This window comes from Crinia signifera, chromosome 2, assembly GCF_055691185.1.
Source record: "Crinia signifera chromosome 2, ASM5569118v1, whole genome shotgun sequence".
Taxonomy (NCBI): Eukaryota; Metazoa; Chordata; class Amphibia; order Anura; family Myobatrachidae; genus Crinia; species Crinia signifera.
Genome location: NC_139218.1, coordinates 121,998,039 through 122,020,328, shown reverse-complemented (window position 1 = coordinate 122,020,328; position 22,290 = coordinate 121,998,039). Strand labels below are relative to the sequence as shown.

General features: G+C 44.2%; 1 pseudogene; it reads right to left on the bottom strand.

Annotated features, from left to right (window-relative positions):
* Positions 1 to 17,145: 17,145 nt before the first annotated feature.
* LOC146060918 (U2 spliceosomal RNA) lies at positions 17,146 to 17,281 on the bottom strand (annotated as a pseudogene).
* Between the last annotated feature and the right edge of the window lie 5,009 nt (positions 17,282 to 22,290).

The window sequence follows — 22,290 nt, the reverse complement described above, 5'->3', positions numbered from 1 at the left end:
CGGAGAAATAGTTGTACTTGCAATTATTTAATTAATAAACCATGGTATGCATGATAAAATAGGAAATGCGCATTTTACATGAAAATTGTACATTCAAATATGACATACAGGACAAACAACATACAGCATATAATACAAAAAAAGGATGATATCTTCTATACTTATGCGCACCACACTTTCATATGTGACAACTACACCAAATATTTAGAGATATCTTAGCTTTAAAGTAATTGGTCCAAAACTCTTCTTCAGATTCTCTCCGTTTTGTGTCATAGAAGAGAGAATTGTAAAACAACCATAGTGTAAAACAGTTTAATAAGACATGTAACACATAGGTTTAAAATACATCAGATATTGTGCTGGTAAGAATTGCAAATTACCAGATAAAAGTGAGAACTGTAAACAAGTTCTCTATATGAGCATAAAACACTTATAAAAGATGGTCCGCCACGTCACTCCAAAGCAGAAGGAAGAAAAAGTCAACACAATTACCGGATCTTGTTGAGAACCCAAGGTGTACTCGGTTCTCTGTACGGGTAAGGTGTGCGGCTGTATGGCGCTCCTGGAACTCTGCAGCAGTCCTTCGGCAGCGTCACTTTCCCTCTGCTCGCGCTCCGGATGGCGGGTCACCAAGGTCCTCTTTAGGCCGACGCGTTTCGACCACGTCCGTGGTCTTTTTCAAGGCAGTAGAAGGCGAATGTCCATTTTCGCTGTAGACAGTTTCTTATAGTACAGAGGAGTCCCAATTATCCAATCAAAAGTTCTTAGGCTTAGACGCCCCCTGTTGCGGCGTCACCGCCGTCACGTGACCGACGTCCGCGGGTCCGTCCGTCTATAGGCTGAGCTGTATGGGCACATTCAGCCCTCTTCAAAAATGGCCACAATGGAACTTCCTGTATAGTGCGTAATTTAGATGTTACTGAGTATTATCCGTGACGCCCGCAGGTACAGGTCACATGACCGCGGCGACGTCTTCCATTATTTGTTGTTTTTGTATACCTTAGTTGTTATGGCAACCTTATATATCTGTAAAAATATAAAAACACGTAAGTCTCATAAAACACAATATTTTGGTAGTTTTAACATAGGGTGAATAAACCCAAGGTGACTGACACATAGGAGCTCAGCAAGATCTATTGCAGAAACCATTTCAGTTCGAAGTCTAAATTTAGACCTTCAGGTGCCAGAGTGCCATATTCATATATATATTGCATTTCTTTTTTTGCAAGCATTGATGCAGTGTTCTTATACCTCATATTTTTTTTAATGAGTTTTATGCCTGCGAAACACTTAATGTGACTGGTGGAGCAATTATGTTTTACTTTAAAATGATGAGATAATGAATGGGTCTCCAGACCCTTTTTGATATTTCTTAGGTGTTCCCCCAGGTGAGCTTTAAGTGGCCTGGAGGTTCTCCCTATATATACCAGGTCGCATGTGCATTTTAGCATATATATAATATTGCTGGTATGGCATGTAATGAAATCTCTTATAACTAGCTCTTTTCCATTAATTTCAATTTTTTCTATTTTACTATTACCATCGCTTTTTATTCCACGGCACCCCAAACAGATGCTGCACCGATGGAACCCTTTTGTTCTGATGTTGCATTCTCTCTGTTTAGGGAGATGGGCACTACTAACCAAGTTGTCCTTTAGGTTTGGGGCCTTCCTATAGATAAAAGCTGGTTTTTCTGGTAGGACACTTTTTAGTACAGGGTCTTTATGTAGAACCTTCCAGTGTTTACGGAATGATTTCTCAATTTCTTTAAATTGAACGTTATAACCTGTAATAAAGGCCCATTCATATCTATTGCTTGTGGATGTTTCACTATTTTCTTTATTTAATAGTTCCCGTCTATCTATTCCTTCCACTTGGATTGCAGCTTTTTCAATAACATCCTTCCTATAACCACATTCTGAAAATTTTGTTATCAGATTCCCTGCTTGTTCTTGATAGGTTTCATTATTAGTGCAGTTTCTCTTCATCCTTTTCAATTGGCCACTCGGAATCGAGTTAAGCCAATTGAGATGGTGGCAGCTGTCATAATTAATATATGACCCAGAATCTGTGGGTTTGTGGAAAGTTTTTGTACATAGCATATTTCCTTCGGGGAATATAGTGAGATCCAAAAAGTCAACACTTTTAGTGCTTACATTGAATGTTAATTCGATGTTCCAGGTGTTCTCATTTAGAGTGGTGCAGAAAGCATCCAGTGATTCTCTGTCACCCCTCCAAATAAAGAGCACATCGTCAATGTACCTTTTCCAGGCTACCAGGCCCGCCCCATGCCTCTCCTTTGGCCAAATACATTCGAGCTCCCAACTGCCCATGAATATATTGGCGTAGCTAGGGGCGAACCTGGTGCCCATAGCGGTACCATTCCGCTGTATGAAGAATGTGCCATTAAATAAAAAATAATTATTTGTTAGTATAAAGAGCACTCCTTCTTTAATGAGCTCCTGAGCTTGGGGATTGATATCACTTTTGTTCAGGAATTCCGAAACTGCTTTTATACCCTTTTCGTGTTCTATTATTGTATATAATGACTTCACATCGGCCGTCACGAGGAACATCCCCTCCTCCCACTGGATCGTGGGTAGGAACTTAAGGACGTCCCCCGTTTCCTGCAGATGCGAGTCATTCAACATCTTGAATGACTCTTTTGACTTTTTCTTCCTTCTGCTTTGGAGTGACGTGGCGGACCATCTTTTTTAAGTGTTTTATGCTCATATAGAGAACTTGTTTACAGTTCTCACTTTTATCTGGTAATTTGCAATTCTTACCAGCACAATATCTGATGTATTTTAAACCTATGTGTTACATGTCTTATTAAACTGTTTTACACTATGGTTGTTTTACAATTCTCTCTTCTATGACACAAAACGGAGAGAATCTGAAGAAGAGTTTTGGACCAATTACTTTAAAGCTAAGATATCTCTAAATATTTGGTGTAGTTGTCACATATGAAAGTGTGGTGCGCATAAGTATAGAAGATATCATCCTTTTTTTGTATTATATTCTGCCTTGGAGGGGTTGTGGAATTACCTCCTCGATATCTTCAATACTATTGCTGCACACCTGGGTGCGCACCTGTTTGTGATTTCAAAACAATTTCTTTTTCGAAACATACAGCATATAATAGGCTAGACACGGGCTGGCTATGAGGCTGTTTGGCTGTATATACTATTCTATGAGACAATAAATTGGCTGTGAGCAAATAATTACCAGTCCACAATGAATAGTCCCACTTGTATCTCAGGGTACAGGTCCCAGATCCTATATCCAAGCAAGAATTGCCAAAAATATTTGCAGTGGATGTCCACTCCTTTGTTGTAGGAGTTCAGCTCCAGGTACTGGTTCCGTCCCCTTTGAACTGTCCAATCCCAGTTGGGATATTTGTAATCCACAGTGGTAATGACTGGCAATAATCTGGGCAGAGCAGGCTCCAGAACGCGTTTCTCCGCCTCTATTTCGTTCAGCGGCTTCCTCAGCTGGATGCTCTGCCTCCCTCTCTGCCGGTTTTTATATATGTTATATAAACCATTTCATCCCTCCTCTCCACAATGCCTTGACAAATAGAATATGAAGAAAATCCATTGGCGACAGTTGGAGGAGTGATTGGTTGACTGGTGCTTGAAAGGAAGGATTCTAGACCTCCGAAGCACATGACGTCATCAAAGGAGTTCCAGCGCACTGATTTTATGATTACACACCTTACTGGAGCAAATCTCTGGTACAGTCTCCATTACTTTTCCATGTCAGCTGATGTGATTTGTATATGTCACCTTTTTGTAGCCTTTTAGAAAATAATACATATTAAATTACTGTATATGGTAATGCACCATTGCAGAAATTCTTTATTTCGTATATGCAGACACAATAATGTCCCAACTAGTCTCACTTTGGAAAGAGAATTGGTACATGCTGATGAATGATAAATAGACCCTTGAAATTGACAAAGGCAAGTCAATTTATTTTTTTGTCACATATTTTTTTCTTACATTGAATAAGTCTATTTTATTCTATTCTATTTTCTATTTTTTGGTTAAATACATTGGGTAAATCATGGAACCCCTTTGCATCTTCAGTTATATAACTTTTATTCAAACAATGTTGGTTCTAGGTGGAAATGGAAAGATTATCCTGACAGTGTGGTATTGTTTGAAGTGCCAGATAGTGTTTATCCATATCGGATCAGAATCTTATTTTTTTTTTCAGAGGGTTTAGCTCTTCTCTGTTATGCTGATTGATCCCAGGTTCTGGTAAAATGCAGTGAGGCCTCAAGGTGCCCATACACTTGTCTGATTCGGGATGATTTTGCCAGATCCAAATGGATCCAGCCAAGAAATCTGCCCAAATTGGATGTGTTTGACACCTATCTGACCTGATGCACGGTCCCGTGCACATTGGGTAGGACCCTACAGATCAAACCTGCTGCATGTTCAAGCTGTTTGATTGGACCCATCAGCGGCACATGTAGGTGCAGCAGCAGGGTCCATGCAGTGGAGACTGGTAAGTGGCGTCTGGGAAACGGGGTCCGTGTGGTGCGGGGTGGGCAGTGGGGTCCCTGCTGTGCTGGGCAGTAGGGTCAGTGCGGCGGCTTGGAACTAAGTTGCGCTATTGCTAGACGGCAGCACGTGAATTGCTATTGCTGGACGGCAGCACGTGAATTGCTGCTGAATTGCAGCACGTGAATTGCTGCTGAAATTGAAAACACTAGCCAGATGCTGATTGGCTGAGATTCAGCCAAACAGCATCCGACAAGTCTTTTCAAAATGCTTTCAAATTCAGCAGCGCTTCCCGGCACACCACCCGCCACACAGCGCTACTTAGTTACTGACTTACTGCCCAGCACTGCAGGGACCCCACTGCCCACCCCCCACTGCACAGACCCCCCTGCCAACCCCCGCCACTGCCAGTTCCCTGGGGATATACATGCAATAAATCACATGCGATTTATTGCATTTATAATTTGGCACATCGAGTGCCAAATTAAAAGCGAGTCTCCCAGGGAGCTTCTGGGGGCCTCTCAAGGGCAAACTGGTCTGACTTGTCCTAAGGACTAGTGTATGGGAGCTAGTCTTGTGGCTAGTTACAGCTTCTGCCCTGTTGTTTTTATCTTGTGCTAGTCTGCCAGATGTTGCATGCATTATCCAGCACCGTGTTCTTGCTTTTGGGTATTTTAGCATGCACCTAGCAATTGCCAAGACCTGTGCTTGTCTTTTTTTCTCAATATTTAGGTGTTTTAGTACAAGGTTGCAGTATATTGACTGCCTGTCTCCTGACCTTGCTCATCACAATTGCCTTCTCAATCTCTGTATTACCATCACCATCTGAATTTATTCTCTCTGCTTCTTACTTCAACCCATTCCTTGTGCCCACCAGTATTTATTACATAAACTCCATTATCCTGGACATAAGTCCTGATAGCATATTAGTACCATAAGGAATTACTTTGGGAATGGTGGCTGTTATAGGGGATACCCTCCGTGGTTATCTAGGTTTGCCCAAACAGACGCCAGTCATTGTTATCAACATGATGAGTTTGACTAACAGGTACGCGGTACGCGTCCTCCGACCTTTTCATACCCCCACTATCCACATCGGCGTGGAGTTGAGAATAGAAAGTGTGGCGAGCGGACGTGGATACCTTCACAGGTATCCGCGTCCCCTCGCGGGCTTCACAGGTATCCTCACGGGGCTCGCTGCACTCGCCACGCTTCGGGCTCGGTGGCTCGCTGCGCTTGCTACACTTTCTATTCTCAATTCCACGCTGACGTGGATAGTGGGGGTATGAAAATGTCAGAGGACGCGTACCGCCGCCCCTCGTGGGCTCGCTGCGCTCGCCACGCTTCGGGTTGACGTTGATCGTGGGGTGGCGTTAACAATTGGGGGGGGGGGCATTTCACACTTAAGGGTGGCTATTTGGGGTCTGTGGGCCATTTCACATTGTTCCCTATGTAAAATCGGGTCAATTGGCCCATTTAACATTGTTCCCTATGTAAAATCGCGGTAATCGCGTCGGTCACATCGCATGCGATTTTTTGGCCGCATGCGATGCGACCGACGCGATTTACATTTTACCATGCATTTCTTTGTAAAATCGCGGGCATCGCATCGGTCGCATCGCATGCCATTATAATGGCATGCGATGTACATGCGATGCCCGCGATGGGCGCCGTTCTAGGAAACAAGTACCGACTAACATTTTAATTCATAGTTCCAGGAGAAGCAAATTAATATATAAAAAGATATCATATGTCCCCCTAATCCCCACACACAACAAGGTTCCCCTAAGCACTGGCATTCAAATCTACCAGCATGAGCTTGTGCCCCAAACCCGCCTTCCTCCCATCATACTGGGACTCTGAAGCAGAATTTCCTTGGGTAACAGGGCCCACCAAAAAGATGTTAGGTTCAATTGAAATTGAAATGATCTTATACAGTATGAAGGCATCAAGGCTCCTCTCTGCACTCCCACAGTAGGTGGTAAGTGTTGTGGTAATAATAGTTTTATATTAAAGATTAACATATCTGGAGCACTATAGACCTGTAGTGCACCTATGCAATAGCTGCAAATGAGTGGAACCTTCTGACCAGATATAACCAGGCGCCGAGGAGCAATAGGCGATTGGTGCACCACTGAGTTGTTTTGCGAGTGTGTATCTGTTTTTGTCAGTTTAATATCCAATAAGGCCAATATCTGGCTTGATCGTGTTTACCACTAGCCGAGGAGCAGTGTGCGATTCGTGCAGCAATCAATGACTCTCAGCAGTGGGATTGCTCAGCTCTGTGATTATTACCACTTGAGCGAAACAGTTGTATGTGATTAAAGACGAGTCCACTTATCTCACATATCAATGATTCTCAGCAGTGTAATTAATTAATTTTGATGCAAGATGGAATTGTCCTTGGGCCCTCCCACCCACCCTTATGTTGCGGAAATAGGACATGCACACTTTAACAAACCAAACATTTTAGCGACAGGGCCTACAAAACTGTGGCAGAAATGGTTGGTTTGTTTGGGGCCCCACAGAAAAAAAGATTCCTATCTCCCTGTATAAACTGGCTCTACAGAGACAAGATGTAATCGTCACTCATCATCCTCCTCCTCTAATTCCTCGCCTCCTTCAGTGTGTATCATCCTCATCCTCACAGATTATCAATTCGTCCCCGCTGGACTCCACAATCACAGGTCCCATTATAATCTCTGAAAACAAATCCTGGTCATCATTGAATAATTGATAATTCCTTTTTATAAACATCATCTTCTCCACATTTTGCGGAAGTAACCTCCTTCGCCGCTCACTAACCAGGTTCCCCGCTGCTCTAAAAACTATTTTGGAGTACACACTGGAGGGGAAACAACTCAGGTAAAATAGAGCCAATTTGTACATGGGGTTCCAAACTGCCTTTTTTTTCCTGCCAGTACAGGTAAGGACTGTCTGTCTACTTGGATGCTGTCACCAAAGTAATCCTCTACCATTTTTTTAATATTGACAGCATCCAATGCAGTGACAGTAGACAAGTCAGCAATCGTTGGCAGGTCCGTTAGTCCAGACCAGATGTCCAAACTCCCTCCTGCCTGCCCTACTTCCCCACCAGTGGTTTGTGTGGGAAATCGCAGCTATTTCCTCGCAGACACAGGTGTGGGAAAAAATGAAGGAGGAGCTGTGGCCATGTCACGGTCCCCTTCAGATGACAATCTCCTGACCATCAGGTCTTTGCACCTTTGTAGACTTGTGTAAGCCGGAAACAGAGACACAACATACAGATGTAGCCCTCTTCATCCTTGCCGGGTGCCCGACAGATCCCTTTCACTGGTGAGCGCCGGCAATAGGGACTGGGATGAACATGCGTCTCACGCGCATGCGCATCCCAATATCACGGCGGCTGGGCAGCGTCTCCCTGCCCCTCATCGCTTCAGGGAGACACAGTTGGGGGGGTCAGGGCATCGAGGGGGACTGATGGCGATGGCGGGGTCCAGCGGCGTGGAGTTGAGAATAGAAAGTGTGGCGAGCGGACGTGGATACCTTCACAGGTATCCGCATCCCCTCGCGGGCTTCACAGGTATCCTCACGGGGCTCGCTGCACTCGCCACGCTTCGGGCTCGGTGGCTCGCTGCGCTTGCTACACTTTCTATTCTCAATTCCACGCTGACGTGGATAGTGGGGGTATGAAAATGTCAGAGGACGCGTACCGCCGCCCCTCGTGGGCTCGCTGCGCTCGCCACGCTTCGGGTTGGCGTTGATCGTGGGGTGGCGTTAACAATTGGGGGGGGTGCATTTCACACTTCAGGGTGGCTATTTGGGGTCTGTGGGCCATTTCACATTGTTCCCTATGTAAAATCGGGTCAATTGGCCCATTTAACATTGTTCCCTATGTAAAATCGCGGTAATCGCGTCGGTCACATCGCATGCGATTTTTTGGCCGCATGCGATGCGACCGACGCGATTTACATTTTACCATGCATTTCTTTGTAAAATCGCGGGCATCGCATCGGTCGCATCGCATGCCATTATAATGGCATGCGATGTACATGCGATGCCCGCGATGGGCGCCGTTCTAGGAAACAAGTACCGACTAACATTTTAATTCATAGTTCCAGGAGAAGCAAATTAATATATAAAAAGATATCATATGTCCCCCTAATCCCCACACACAACAAGGTTCCCCTAAGCACTGGCATTCAAATCTACCAGCATGAGCTTGTGCCCCAAACCCGCCTTCCTCCCATCATACTGGGACTCTGAAGCAGAATTTCCTTGGGTAACAGGGCCCACCAAAAAGATGTTAGGTTCAATTGAAATTGAAATGATCTTATACAGTATGAAGGCATCAAGGCTCCTCTCTGCACTCCCACAGTAGGTGGTAAGTGTTGTGGTAATAATAGTTTTATATTAAAGATTAACATATCTGGAGCACTATAGACCTGTAGTGCACCTATGCAATAGCTGCAAATGAGTGGAACCTTCTGACCAGATATAACCAGGCGCCGATGAGCAATAGGCGATTGGTGCACCACTGAGTTGTTTTGCGAGTGTGTATCTGTTTTTGTCAGTTTAATATCCAATAAGGCCAATATCTGGCTTGATCGTGTTTACCACTAGCCGAGGAGCAGTGTGCGATTCGTGCAGCAATCAATGACTCTCAGCAGTGGGATTGCTCAGCTCTGTGATTATTACCACTTGAGCGAAACAGTTGTATGTGATTAAAGACGAGTCCACTTATCTCACATATCAATGATTCTCAGCAGTGTAATTAATTAATTTTGATGCAAGATGGAATTGTCCTTGGGCCCTCCCACCCACCCTTATGTTGCGGAAATAGGACATGCACACTTTAACAAACCAAACATTTTAGCGACAGGGCCTACAAAACTGTGGCAGAAATGGTTGGTTTGTTTGGGGCCCCACAGAAAAAAAGATTCCTATCTCCCTGTATAAACTGGCTCTACAGAGACAAGATGTAATCGTCACTCATCATCCTCCTCCTCTAATTCCTCGCCTCCTTCAGTGTGTATCATCCTCATCCTCACAGATTATCAATTCGTCCCCGCTGGACTCCACAATCACAGGTCCCATTATAATCTCTGAAAACAAATCCTGGTCATCATTGAATAATTGATAATTCCTTTTTATAAACATCATCTTCTCCACATTTTGCGGAAGTAACCTCCTTCGCCGCTCACTAACCAGGTTCCCCGCTGCTCTAAAAACTATTTTGGAGTACACACTGGAGGGGAAACAACTCAGGTAAAATAGAGCCAATTTGTACATGGGGTTCCAAACTGCCTTTTTTTTCCTGCCAGTACAGGTAAGGACTGTCTGTCTACTTGGATGCTGTCACCAAAGTAATCCTCTACCATTTTTTTAATATTGACAGCATCCAATGCAGTGACAGTAGACAAGTCAGCAATCGTTGGCAGGTCCGTTAGTCCAGACCAGATGTCCAAACTCCCTCCTGCCTGCCCTACTTCCCCACCAGTGGTTTGTGTGGGAAATCGCAGCTATTTCCTCGCAGACACAGGTGTGGGAAAAAATGAAGGAGGAGCTGTGGCCATGTCACGGTCCCCTTCAGATGACAATCTCCTGACCATCAGGTCTTTGCACCTTTGTAGACTTGTGTAAGCCGGAAACAGAGACACAACATACAGATGTAGCCCTCTTCATCCTTGCCGGGTGCCCGACAGATCCCTTTCACTGGTGAGCGCCGGCAATAGGGACTGGGATGAACATGCGTCTCACGCGCATGCGCATCCCAATCTCACGGCGGCTGGGCAGCGTCTCCCTGCCCCTCATCGCTTCAGGGAGACACAGTTGGGGGGGTCAGGGCATCGAGGGGGACTGATGGCGATGGCGGGGTCCAGCGGCGTGGAGTTGAGAATAGAAAGTGTGGCGAGCGGACGTGGATACCTTCACAGGTATCCGCGTCCCCTCGCGGGCTTCACAGGTATCCTCACGGGGCTCGCTGCACTCGCCACGCTTCGGGCTCGGTGGCTCGCTGCGCTTGCTACACTTTCTATTCTCAATTCCACGCTGACGTGGATAGTGGGGGTATGAAAATGTCAGAGGACGCGTACCGCCGCCCCTCGTGGGCTCGCTGCGCTCGCCACGCTTCGGGTTGACGTTGATCGTGGGGTGGCGTTAACAATTGGGGGGGGGGGCATTTCACACTTCAGGGTGGCTATTTGGGGTCTGTGGGCCATTTCACATTGTTCCCTATGTAAAATCGGGTCAATTGGCCCATTTAACATTGTTCCCTATGTAAAATCGCGGTAATCGCGTCGGTCACATCGCATGCGATTTTTTGGCCGCATGCGATGCGACCGACGCGATTTACATTTTACCATGCATTTCTTTGTAAAATCGCGGGCATCGCATCGGTCGCATCGCATGCCATTATAATGGCATGCGATGTACATGCGATGCCCGCGATGGGCGCCGTTCTAGGAAACAAGTACCGACTAACATTTTAATTCATAGTTCCAGGAGAAGCAAATTAATATATAAAAAGATATCATATGTCCCCCTAATCCCCACACACAACAAGGTTCCCCTAAGCACTGGCATTCAAATCTACCAGCATGAGCTTGTGCCCCAAACCCGCCTTCCTCCCATCATACTGGGACTCTGAAGCAGAATTTCCTTGGGTAACAGGGCCCACCAAAAAGATGTTAGGTTCAATTGAAATTGAAATGATCTTATACAGTATGAAGGCATCAAGGCTCCTCTCTGCACTCCCACAGTAGGTGGTAAGTGTTGTGGTAATAATAGTTTTATATTAAAGATTAACATATCTGGAGCACTATAGACCTGTAGTGCACCTATGCAATAGCTGCAAATGAGTGGAACCTTCTGACCAGATATAACCAGGCGCCGATGAGCAATAGGCGATTGGTGCACCACTGAGTTGTTTTGCGAGTGTGTATCTGTTTTTGTCAGTTTAATATCCAATAAGGCCAATATCTGGCTTGATCGTGTTTACCACTAGCTGAGGAGCAGTGTGCGATTCGTGCAGCAATCAATGACTCTCAGCAGTGGGATTGCTCAGCTCTGTGATTATTACCACTTGAGCGAAACAGTTGTATGTGATTAAAGACGAGTCCACTTATCTCACATATCAATGATTCTCAGCAGTGTAATTAATTAATTTTGATGCAAGATGGAATTGTCCTTGGGCCCTCCCACCCACCCTTATGTTGCGGAAATAGGACATGCACACTTTAACAAACCAAACATTTTAGCGACAGGGCCTACAAAACTGTGGCAGAAATGGTTGGTTTGTTTGGGGCCCCACAGAAAAAAAGATTCCTATCTCCCTGTATAAACTGGCTCTACAGAGACAAGATGTAATCGTCACTCATCATCCTCCTCCTCTAATTCCTCGCCTCCTTCAGTGTGTATCATCCTCATCCTCACAGATTATCAATTCGTCCCCGCTGGACTCCACAATCACAGGTCCCATTATAATCTCTGAAAACAAATCCTGGTCATCATTGAATAATTGATAATTCATTTTTATAAACATCATCTTCTCCACATTTTGCGGAAGTAACCTCCTTCGCCGCTCACTAACCAGGTTCCCCGCTGCTCTAAAAACTATTTTGGAGTACACACTGGAGGGGAAACAACTCAGGTAAAATAGAGCCAATTTGTACATGGGGTTCCAAACTGCCTTTTTTTTCCTGCCAGTACAGGTAAGGACTGTCTGTCTACTTGGATGCTGTCACCAAAGTAATCCTCTACCATTTTTTTAATATTGACAGCATCCAATGCAGTGACAGTAGACAAGTCAGCAATCGTTGGCAGGTCCGTTAGTCCAGACCAGATGTCCAAACTCCCTCCTGCCTGCCCTACTTCCCCACCAGTGGTTTGTGTGGGAAATCGCAGCTATTTCCTCGCAGACACAGGTGTGGGAAAAAATGAAGGAGGAGCTGTGGCCATGTCACGGTCCCCTTCAGATGACAATCTCCTGACCATCAGGTCTTTGCACCTTTGTAGACTTGTGTAAGCCGGAAACAGAGACACAACATACAGATGTAGCCCTCTTCATCCTTGCCGGGTGCCCGACAGATCCCTTTCACTGGTGAGCGCCGGCAATAGGGACTGGGATGAACATGCGTCTCACGCGCATGCGCATCCCAATCTCACGGCGGCTGGGCAGCGTCTCCCTACCCCTCATCGCTTCAGGGAGACACAGTTGGGGGGGTCAGGGCATCGAGGGGGACTGATGGCGATGGCGGGGTCCAGCGGCAGGGTCCGTTGCCATGGGGCGCGCAAGCATCTCATGCGCGTCTGCCCCTGGCGGTAGCCAGTCGCTGGCAGGGCTGGAGTTAGAATCACCAGTCCCTGCAAAGATGTGGCCGGCTAGATCTGTATGCTTTAAACTGAGGATCGAGCACGGTGGCCAGAATGTATTCCTTTGACTTTAACAGACTGACCACCCTCGTATCCTGGCAATGTGTATGAAGGGCTTCATCCACAAGAGCTACATGCTTTGCGGAATCGCAATGCTTTAGCTCCTTCTTCAATTTCTCCAGCTGCTTCTGCAACAGCCTGATCAGGGGAATCACCTGACTCAAGCTGGCAGTTTCAGAACTGACTTCATGTGTGGCAAGTTCAAATGGTTGGAGAACCTTGCACAACACAGAAATCAGCCTACACTGTGCTTGAGTCAGGTGCATCCCCGCTCCTCTGCCTTTGTCGTAGGTGGCCATATAGGCTTGAATGGCCTTTTGCTGCTCCTCCATCCTCTGCAGCATATAGAGGGTGGAGTTCCAGCTCATCACCTCCTCTTATTTAAACTGATGGCAGGGCAGGTTCAGGAGTTTTAGCTGCTGCTCCAGCCTTCAGCAGGCAGTGGCAGAATGCCAAAAGTGTCCGCAAATTTTGCAGGCCACCGCAAGCATTTCCTGCACGCTCCTGTCACTTCTGATGAAATCCTGCACCACCAAATTTATTGTGTGGGCAAAAGATGGCACATGCTGGAAATTGCCCATGTGTAATGCCCGCACAATGTTACTGATGTTGTCTGACACCACAAATCCCCAGGAGAGTCTAAGGGGGGTAAACCACTGGGAGATGATTTCCCTCAGTTTCTCTAAGAGGTTTTTGGCATTGTGCCTCTTCCTGAAACTGGTGATATGCAGCGTAGCCTGCCTTGGAAGGAGCTGGCATGCAGGAGATGCTGTTGCTGCTGCAGAAGGCGAGGCACCTACCCAGTGGTCTGTCACAGTCAAATAGTCCTTAGTTTGCCCTGATCCACTAGTTCACATGTCCGTAGTTAAGTGGACCGTGGGTACTGCCGCAATATTTAGGGCACTGAGGACACTTTTTCTGGCGCCTCACGCTTGCCTACTGACGTGGAATCTAGACAGGATTTGGTACCAGGGACACAATACCTCCATCAACCCTCTAATTCCCACTACACTGATGGTGGACACCGGACACATGTCTAACACCAACATAGCTATCAAGGCTGCAGTTATCCACTTTGCCATAGGATGAGTGCTGTCGTATTTCGTCCTCATGGCAAACAAATGTTAGATGGTCAATTGCTCAGTGAAAGACATAGCTGTCTTACGAATTCCCCTCTGGGATGATGACCGACTCCCAGCAGCAACAGCAGGAGAGGCAGTAGTAGGCATAGTGCTACAGGATCCTCTGGAGGAATCCCTGATAGAAGAGGAGTCAGTCATGCTAGTGACGTGGCCTGCAGGACTCCCCCCAATCCGGATCAAGAAGGAAATTGATGAGGAGGGAGTTGGTCGTGTGCTTTTCAGGCGCTTGGCTCCAACAGGAGGACCAAGGGATTTAATTGTCCCTGGACTGCTGACAGTCCTAGCCACAGTTCCTGAACTAAACACTGAATTATGATGGGACTTCAGGTGACATAAAAGAGAGGATGTTCCTAGGTGGCAAGATCCATACCCCTGCTTATTGGAGCTTTAACTAAGCTACATATGGCAATACATGTTGTCTGGATTCGGATAAAAAAATTCCAGACCGAAGAGGTGGATTTATTGGTCATCTGCCCAGGCATGGTGATGGGCTTTTTATTCCCATGGACAACAACTGTTTCTCCCCCTGTTGACTCATTTAATAAAACCACCTCAGCATCCTCCTTGTCAACTTTCTCCTCAGTGCCAGCTACATCAATATCCTCCTCTCCGTCTACAACATTGACACCTTCATTATCTAAATCAGGAATTGCACTGTGGGTGATCCTTCCAGCATATGCAGAGGGAGTGCTGAAAATGGTGGAAGATGCCACCTCTTTCCGTACAGTGACGGGAAGGTCAGGCATTGCAACCACCAACACCCTTGGACTCTCCTTGGGGGTTTGTGATAACATGTCTTCTTTAGTAGGCAGAGATGTTTGCTGAGTTTTTGATGACAGTTGAAATCTCTTAAAATCTCTAAAGGGGGGGGGGGAGTAGTAGGGCTTGCATCGTCATGTGAAGTTTAACCACCAGTCATGAATACAGGTCAGGGCCTTAACCATTCCTTGCCACTCCGTGTCGATAATGGCACATTGGCAAGTTTACGTTTCTCCTCCAATGATTTTAATTTATTTGTTTGGGTCCATTTTTTACTCAACTTTGACTTTTTGGATTTTACATGCCCTGTACTTTGACACTGGACATCGGCCTAAGCAGATGACGTTGATTTCATATCATCATCTATGTCATCATTAATACTTGCAATTGCAGCAGATTCAGAAGTAGGAGGAAGCGGCTCTTCATCTTTCCCTATTTGATTCTCCAATATTTTTGTGGAGATATGCAATATATTTCACCACAGGACAGCACCACTGGAGTGCAAGTATATACGGCAGTAGATGCACCAGTAGAGAGGTATTATATATATGGCAGTATATGCACCAGCAGAGAGATATTATATATACAGCAGTAGATGCTCCAGTAGAGTCGACTGGTATTATTTATATGGCAATAGATGCACCAGTAGAGATATATATATGGCAGAATATGTACCATCGGAGTGATATTATATATATATATATATATATATATATATATATATATATATATATAGTGCTCGGCACACTTTATATTTACAGCAGCCACTGCAGTCCTGATCACTGTGGCTGGCGGTGATCAGGCAGCAGGCAGAGTTGAAGGTTTACAGTCCCCAGCGGTCCCAGGGTGCACATGTTAGTTGCTACACAGCGTCATGACTGCGCTTCTGCATTCCAGTGGTGGAGTCTCCGCCTCCCTTTCTGAATTTGTACGTGTAGCTGCTGCCTCTCTGCTGCCCCATCTGACTCTATCTGTCCCTGGTTCATTGTCCTTCTTGGTCAATACAGCTATTCAGCTGCTGGCCTCTGCTTTGTCCTACCCTCTACTGCTAGTGCCAGATTTGGGGTTGTCAGCACCATAAGTATATTAGTGCTGCCCTGTTGCTGCTGCTGGAGAGTCACAGAGACCACACAGTGACAGCGATGAGGTGCCCGGCATCCCACACCTCTAAACATTTGTGACACTGAAGCGCTGCCTGTATACTAAGATGAGTTTGAAGAAACACAGGGAGCCCGAGGTGTGCTACCACCACCAGTGCTGTGCCTAAACATGTGCATAGGGGGTCGTGCGATTGAATGAACCCTCTCCCAAAGGAGAAGGGCCCCATTTTTCCCCTAATCCCTCTCAGCCAAAAGGCCGAAGAGGGGAAAAAATGGATCGGTGGGTCCTCTTCGCCGACGCTTTCCTCAAACCCCGGAAGGGTTAGGATGGTGGGTCCTCCACACCCAAAGGTTTGGAGAGACCTGCATTAGGTTTCCCTCTGCCTTACGTCTCGGGGTGGCCCTCGAGGGGAACGAAGCTCTACCCAAACGTATGAGAGCTTCGGTACATTGGGGAATGGTAGGCCCATAAGGGTCATCCACACAACCCCAAAAAAACAAGTGACACACTAGAGAAAACAGAAAACGTGAAAATTGCACGAATGTGGAGAAGGAAGAGAAATAAACAATAAAGAGCCAGAAGGCCGAGGTGGGGGTGTGAAATATTGTCCTACCCCATCCAAAAGGACAAGGTAAGGATGTGCAGCCTAACCTAGAGGGGAAGTGTGCAGTGCTAGTGCTTGCTAGTGCATGGTGATTTTTGGGATCACCCGTGCATGTTCGGCACCCCCGAGTTTCCCCTGGGGCACAGTGCAGCCTCGGACTCCAGGCAGCCGACCGATCAGCGTCCGACCTAGTGTTTCTCTGCTCCCATCATAGGACACTTTCCAGCCCCTGGCATGGGAATGGGTACTCCACTGGGCTTTTTGACTGACTCCCTTAGGTGTTGAGGCCCCCTTGGAAGAGCAATCTACTCAGACTCAGTGTTTCTCCGATCCCAAGGTTAAGGTACTAAGCTGGGCTTTTCACGGTTTCCCCATCAGAGGCTACGAACCTGGGAGCCATCTACTCAGTCCCAGCCTTTCTCCGCTCCTTGGGAATGGATACTAGACTGAGCCTTTCACTGTCTCATCCTTGGGGGCTATGAACCCCGTCAAGAGAGCCAAACTACTAGGCCCGGTGTTTCTCCCCCCTCATACCAGTGGGTTTACAGAAACAACACCTCCTACCACATGGCAGAGGTGAAGGTACTCAGCCACACTTTTCACCACTCCCAGGCATGAGGGGTCCCAAACCCTACACCCATCAGAGCAGCTACTCAGTCAAGCCTTTCTCTGTTCTCTGCCAGAGGACAGTCCATACCCACTGATAAGAACAGATACTACATTTGATTTTAGCCAAAAGGCCAAGAAGCGACTACAGTAGTTGCCGGGGACGCGGCAAGATGATGCATGCATGTCAGACGTGGTGTGACATCACTAGTAGGCGGCCCGCAGCGTGTGGTGGCGTGGGAACGGAGCGGCGATTCTCTGTGGGTTTGTAAGTATTTATTTCACTGTGTGTTATATCTAAGTTTGTCCTGATAAAAATTGCATGTTAGCAATTGAAACGGTGACTAACTAAAAAGGCCTGGTGTCGTTTTTCTGAAGTCCGGGGAGTGCCACCTCATATCGTGTTTGTTTTGGGGACCACATCTGTGCTGTCATCGGAGGCACCCAGGGCATTGATTTTGTCATTCATTAAGTTGGAGAGCTGGCCACAACACGAATATATATATATATATATATATATACATATATATATATATATATATATATATATACCTCTCCCTGCATTGGTTATAAAGCACAATGATCTCTATGGCTACATGCATTTTTCGAGGCCACTTATATAGAACCACTTGTAAAACACAATAGTGAAATTTTTGTCTTTTCTTCAACAAGTACAGTAAATCTTATTAACTGTTTTGGGATTATCTACATATGGATATGTCATTTTTTACATGGCTCTCACATCTCACAGTACATGTCTGCACTTCTTAGTGCCACCTTTACAATCTACCTGTCATGCTTTTCCAAAAGTAGGAAAGTATGATTTGACAGTAACCATTGCTAACAAAATTATGTTGCTATCAAAACTGGAAGGTATACAATGGACGGACACCCAGTCAGACTGTCAGTCAGGTATGTGATGTTATTACAAATTATGATGTTATAATACTAAGGGGCCCATTTCAGGATGCAGCCAAACTCTCAATGCGATAATTGAATACATCTCACAGATGCTTCAATTATCGCATGCATTATTTATTTATTATTATTTAAAAAAAAAATCTACACTGTGATCTGCCTAGGAGCAAAGAAAGCTGTGCAGAAGCTACCATTTCACATCTGAGCTCTGTGATTCCCACCTGAAGCTGGCGTTATTACAATAAGGCCAAATGATTTTATTTCACATTTTTTCATTTTAAATTTGGCCAAATCACATGTCCCATAATAAGTATGGGAAATATGATAGCAGTGTTAATTTTGTTGATGACAATTTAGACTAAAAATATTCCTTGATGAAGGTTTTTTCTGTGACTAAAATGTAACAATAACAAAAATGTTGACTAAATATTTGTCTATATTGTCATGACTAAAACCACAAAATTAAAAGAAGGACACCACATTTTTCGATTGATTAATTTTTTGGATTCTTTAATTAACAATACTGTATTTTATACCGCTTCCATCCTCCCTGAATCTAAATTTACTTTTTTGCGCTGCGGCTGCACAATAACTCTGTCATGAGAATCAGTCAGTTTATGTAGATAGCTAATTAGTCAACTAAATAGATATATATTATAATATTCATCTTTACAGCTTTTAATGCAAATTTGCATTTTATTTTGCATTAGACTAGTACTGTACTACTACTATTACTATTACTACTTACTTGTATCAGGCAGGTTGTATTTTTCTTTAATTAAAAAAAAAAGATCATATTCTTGAATTGATATTTGCAGAAAATCAACAACCTGCTGTGAAGGAAATAGCATTTCTTTTGCACTTGTTTGATACCTTGATTACTAAACACATATTAAAAGGATTCCACTGGTTCTGAGGAAGCCCTGACAGTTATCACAGGTGGGGAAACATGTCCACCAACTATTGCACCATCCTGCTCTTCAATACCTTTTCAACAGCACAGAAAGCAGTCACGGAAGTATTCTGAAAAAAAAATAGTTTTTACTGGATAAGCACCAGCAGCTGGGAGGTGCGGCCAAGTGAGCAGGTAAAGGTATTTTCTTACAATGTCTGGCCAGGCAGTAAATTAACTCCCCACCATTAGCTCACAGTTTTGAGACTGAGTAAAACATAGTAGGTTGGATGTTCTTGGTGTTGTTGGGTACAATAGGATCAGACTCTACGGTATTTTTCAAAACTATTATTGGTGTCCATAAATTGTTTTTAATATCATCTTTTATGCTTTACGTGTATTAATACATTTTAAATTGTGATCCATGTCATTAAAATTTCTGTAAAAGAACATCCAATCTACTATGTTTTTATTCAGTCTCAAAACTGTGCTCTCAGTGGCGTAACTAGGTTTTGGGCGCCCCCCCCCCCCGCCGTTAAAGGGAGGATGCCCGCCCCGCCACACCAACCCCCACCCCACCGCCCATGTAAACCCCCCGATCCCCCGCAGTCTTACCTACGTTCAGTACGTGCTGGTCCCGGCTCCCTTCTTCTGCTATGAGGACCACCACAAAATGTCCGCCCCCATACGGTAGACAGTTTCAGGGAACTGTCTGCTAAATGGGGGCGGACATTTTGTGGTGGTCCTCATAGCAGAAGAAGGGAGCCAGGACCAGCGTGTACTGAAGACAGGTAAAGACTGCGGGGGATGGCGGCGGGGTATGGCGGTGGGGCGGTGGGGCATAACTATAGCACTGCAGCGCCCGCACATGCACAGCGCCCCCCCACCGGCCGCGGGGGATGCGGTGCTATAGTTACGCCCCTGTGTGCTCTGCTTTATTTTGTTTTCTTTTTCGTGTATTCTTGGTACGGGACTAACTATCCCTCTTCCAAAGCAGCAGCAGAACAATCAACTCTTAGTGAAGCGCCCCCTAGCTCTGTCCTTCGGGCCAGTTCTAGTTTTTCATTTTTGTAACTCCCCACCATTGTTCTTTTTAGTAAAGGACTGTTTATTACCCTACCACAAATCAAAAGGAAAACCTAGCCATTAAAATCCAACTAACCAGGGAGGGGAGACCATTAACCAAATGGACTAACAACTGTGACAGATACAGGAATAAATGATAGACTTAATATTTACACTAACAAACCATGGCCCTTATTCAGATCTGATCACAGTACAAATTTGTTCTCAAAAAGGACAAAACCATATACACTGCAGGTGGGGCAGATGTAACATGTGCAGAGAGAGTTCAAATTGGGTTGGGTGTGTTGAAACTTAAATCTAAATTGCAGTGTAAAAATGATGCAGCCAGTATTTACCCTGCACAGAAACAAAATAAACTCACACAAATCTAACTTGCTCTACACATGTTACATCTGCCCCACCTGCAGTGCACATGGTTTTGCCCATTTTGAGAAAAAAAATTGTACTTTGATCAGATATGAATAAGGGCCCATATTCTGTGTTTTATGTGTTGTCTGTCGAAGGTTATTTTTTTTTGTTTTTAACTTTGTCACTGGCCGGTGAAAATTACTATTTTTATAAATATATTTGTATAATTAATTGCTGAATGATTTTCCAAACGCAATTTTTTATTTTCTTTTGTCTTTTATGCTACAAAGAGGGTCAAGCAATCTTTTTATAAACTGCTGCAGGACACACATTACAGTTAGACCAAGCACCTTACTATAGATATAAAGGTATACATGGGAATGATGGAGATATGATCTTCATTAAAAAGCCTGTACACTATCAATAAACTGCAAAGCTCTGACTAAATCGATTACTAAAATTAGAAGAAAAAGACCCACTGACTAAATCTTGACTAAGACAAAATTAAAAAAGTTTGACTGAAATGTGACATTTAATTTAGTAAAATTTTAGGAAAGTGAATAAGACTAAACTAAATTATTTCCTCAAATGATGTCAAAACAGTTAATACAAATTTCTACCTACACTTTAAAAGTGCTCATTATGCACCCTGGAAACTAATTATACCGAATGGTCAGCTAATTAGACTGAGACACAACTGTACTAACATCAACACTTTTTGTGAACAAGCATTAGAGTTATTGAAATCTTTTGAAGAAAAGGAATACTGTAAAAAACTCTTGGACCAGGCATATACAGAGGTACTCAACATGAATAGAGATAATCTGATTCCTAACAAAATAAAAAATAAAAATAACAAAAAGGAGAGGATAGATAGAATCAAGGAACAACCGTACATGAAAATGAAATAGACTTGGCATTAATAAGCAAGTTTAATAATTGCTCCAATGATGTGAAATCTATAATATTATGCAATTATAAAATCCTGAAACAGGATAAAGTGCTCTCTAAAATAATTCCTGATAAACCTTGTGTGATTTATATGAAAAATAAGTCTCTAAAACCACTATTGGCCCCTAGTTATCTCCAAAAAGAAAAATCTGATAGAAAAACAACCTTGTTGATTGAAAGACCTAATGGTATTTATAAATGTGGAAAGTCCAGATGTACTATGTGTACCTATATACCCAGAAGAACCCTGCCCCCGCCCCCCCTCAAATCACCATACCATCTAAAGTCCTTTATATTATATTATTGTAATATAAAGTATATTATATATTAATATTATATACTATATTATTTATTTACTAAGATGTGAATGCAGTCATTCTTATATAGCACTTACAACAAGACCACTCCATGTTAGATTCATGGAACATCGAAGGAACATTATTAAAGGATTTGCGGGACATAGTGTCTCTTGTCAATATAAAGATCATCATAATAGTGACCCAAAAAATTATTTGTTATAGGCCTAGAAAGAATCACTAAAACACAAAGAGGGGGAGATAGGTACAACAGATTATGCCAACGAGAAATTTACTGGACTCTGAAATTTACCTTATTGTACACTGATGGTCTGAACGAAACCCTAGAGATTAATTTGGTGATCTAGGACTTTGGGGACTTGGAGCAGACCCAGAGTCCGTGCTACGCATTGGGATGGTTAGCTTTTAAGGCACGGGTCCGCAACAGAATCACAAGAGTCTTTGGTCACATATAACCATACACTTTATATATCTTTAAAAATATCCCCTATTAAAACCCTTGTATTATTTTAAAAATGATCTTAGTTTTATATACTTGTTCCTTCCCTCATTATCTTAGATATTGTGAGTACAGATTTGAATTGAATTTCATATATTATCTTTAAAGAGACATATGGATAAAAATATACATTTTTTGTTTGTG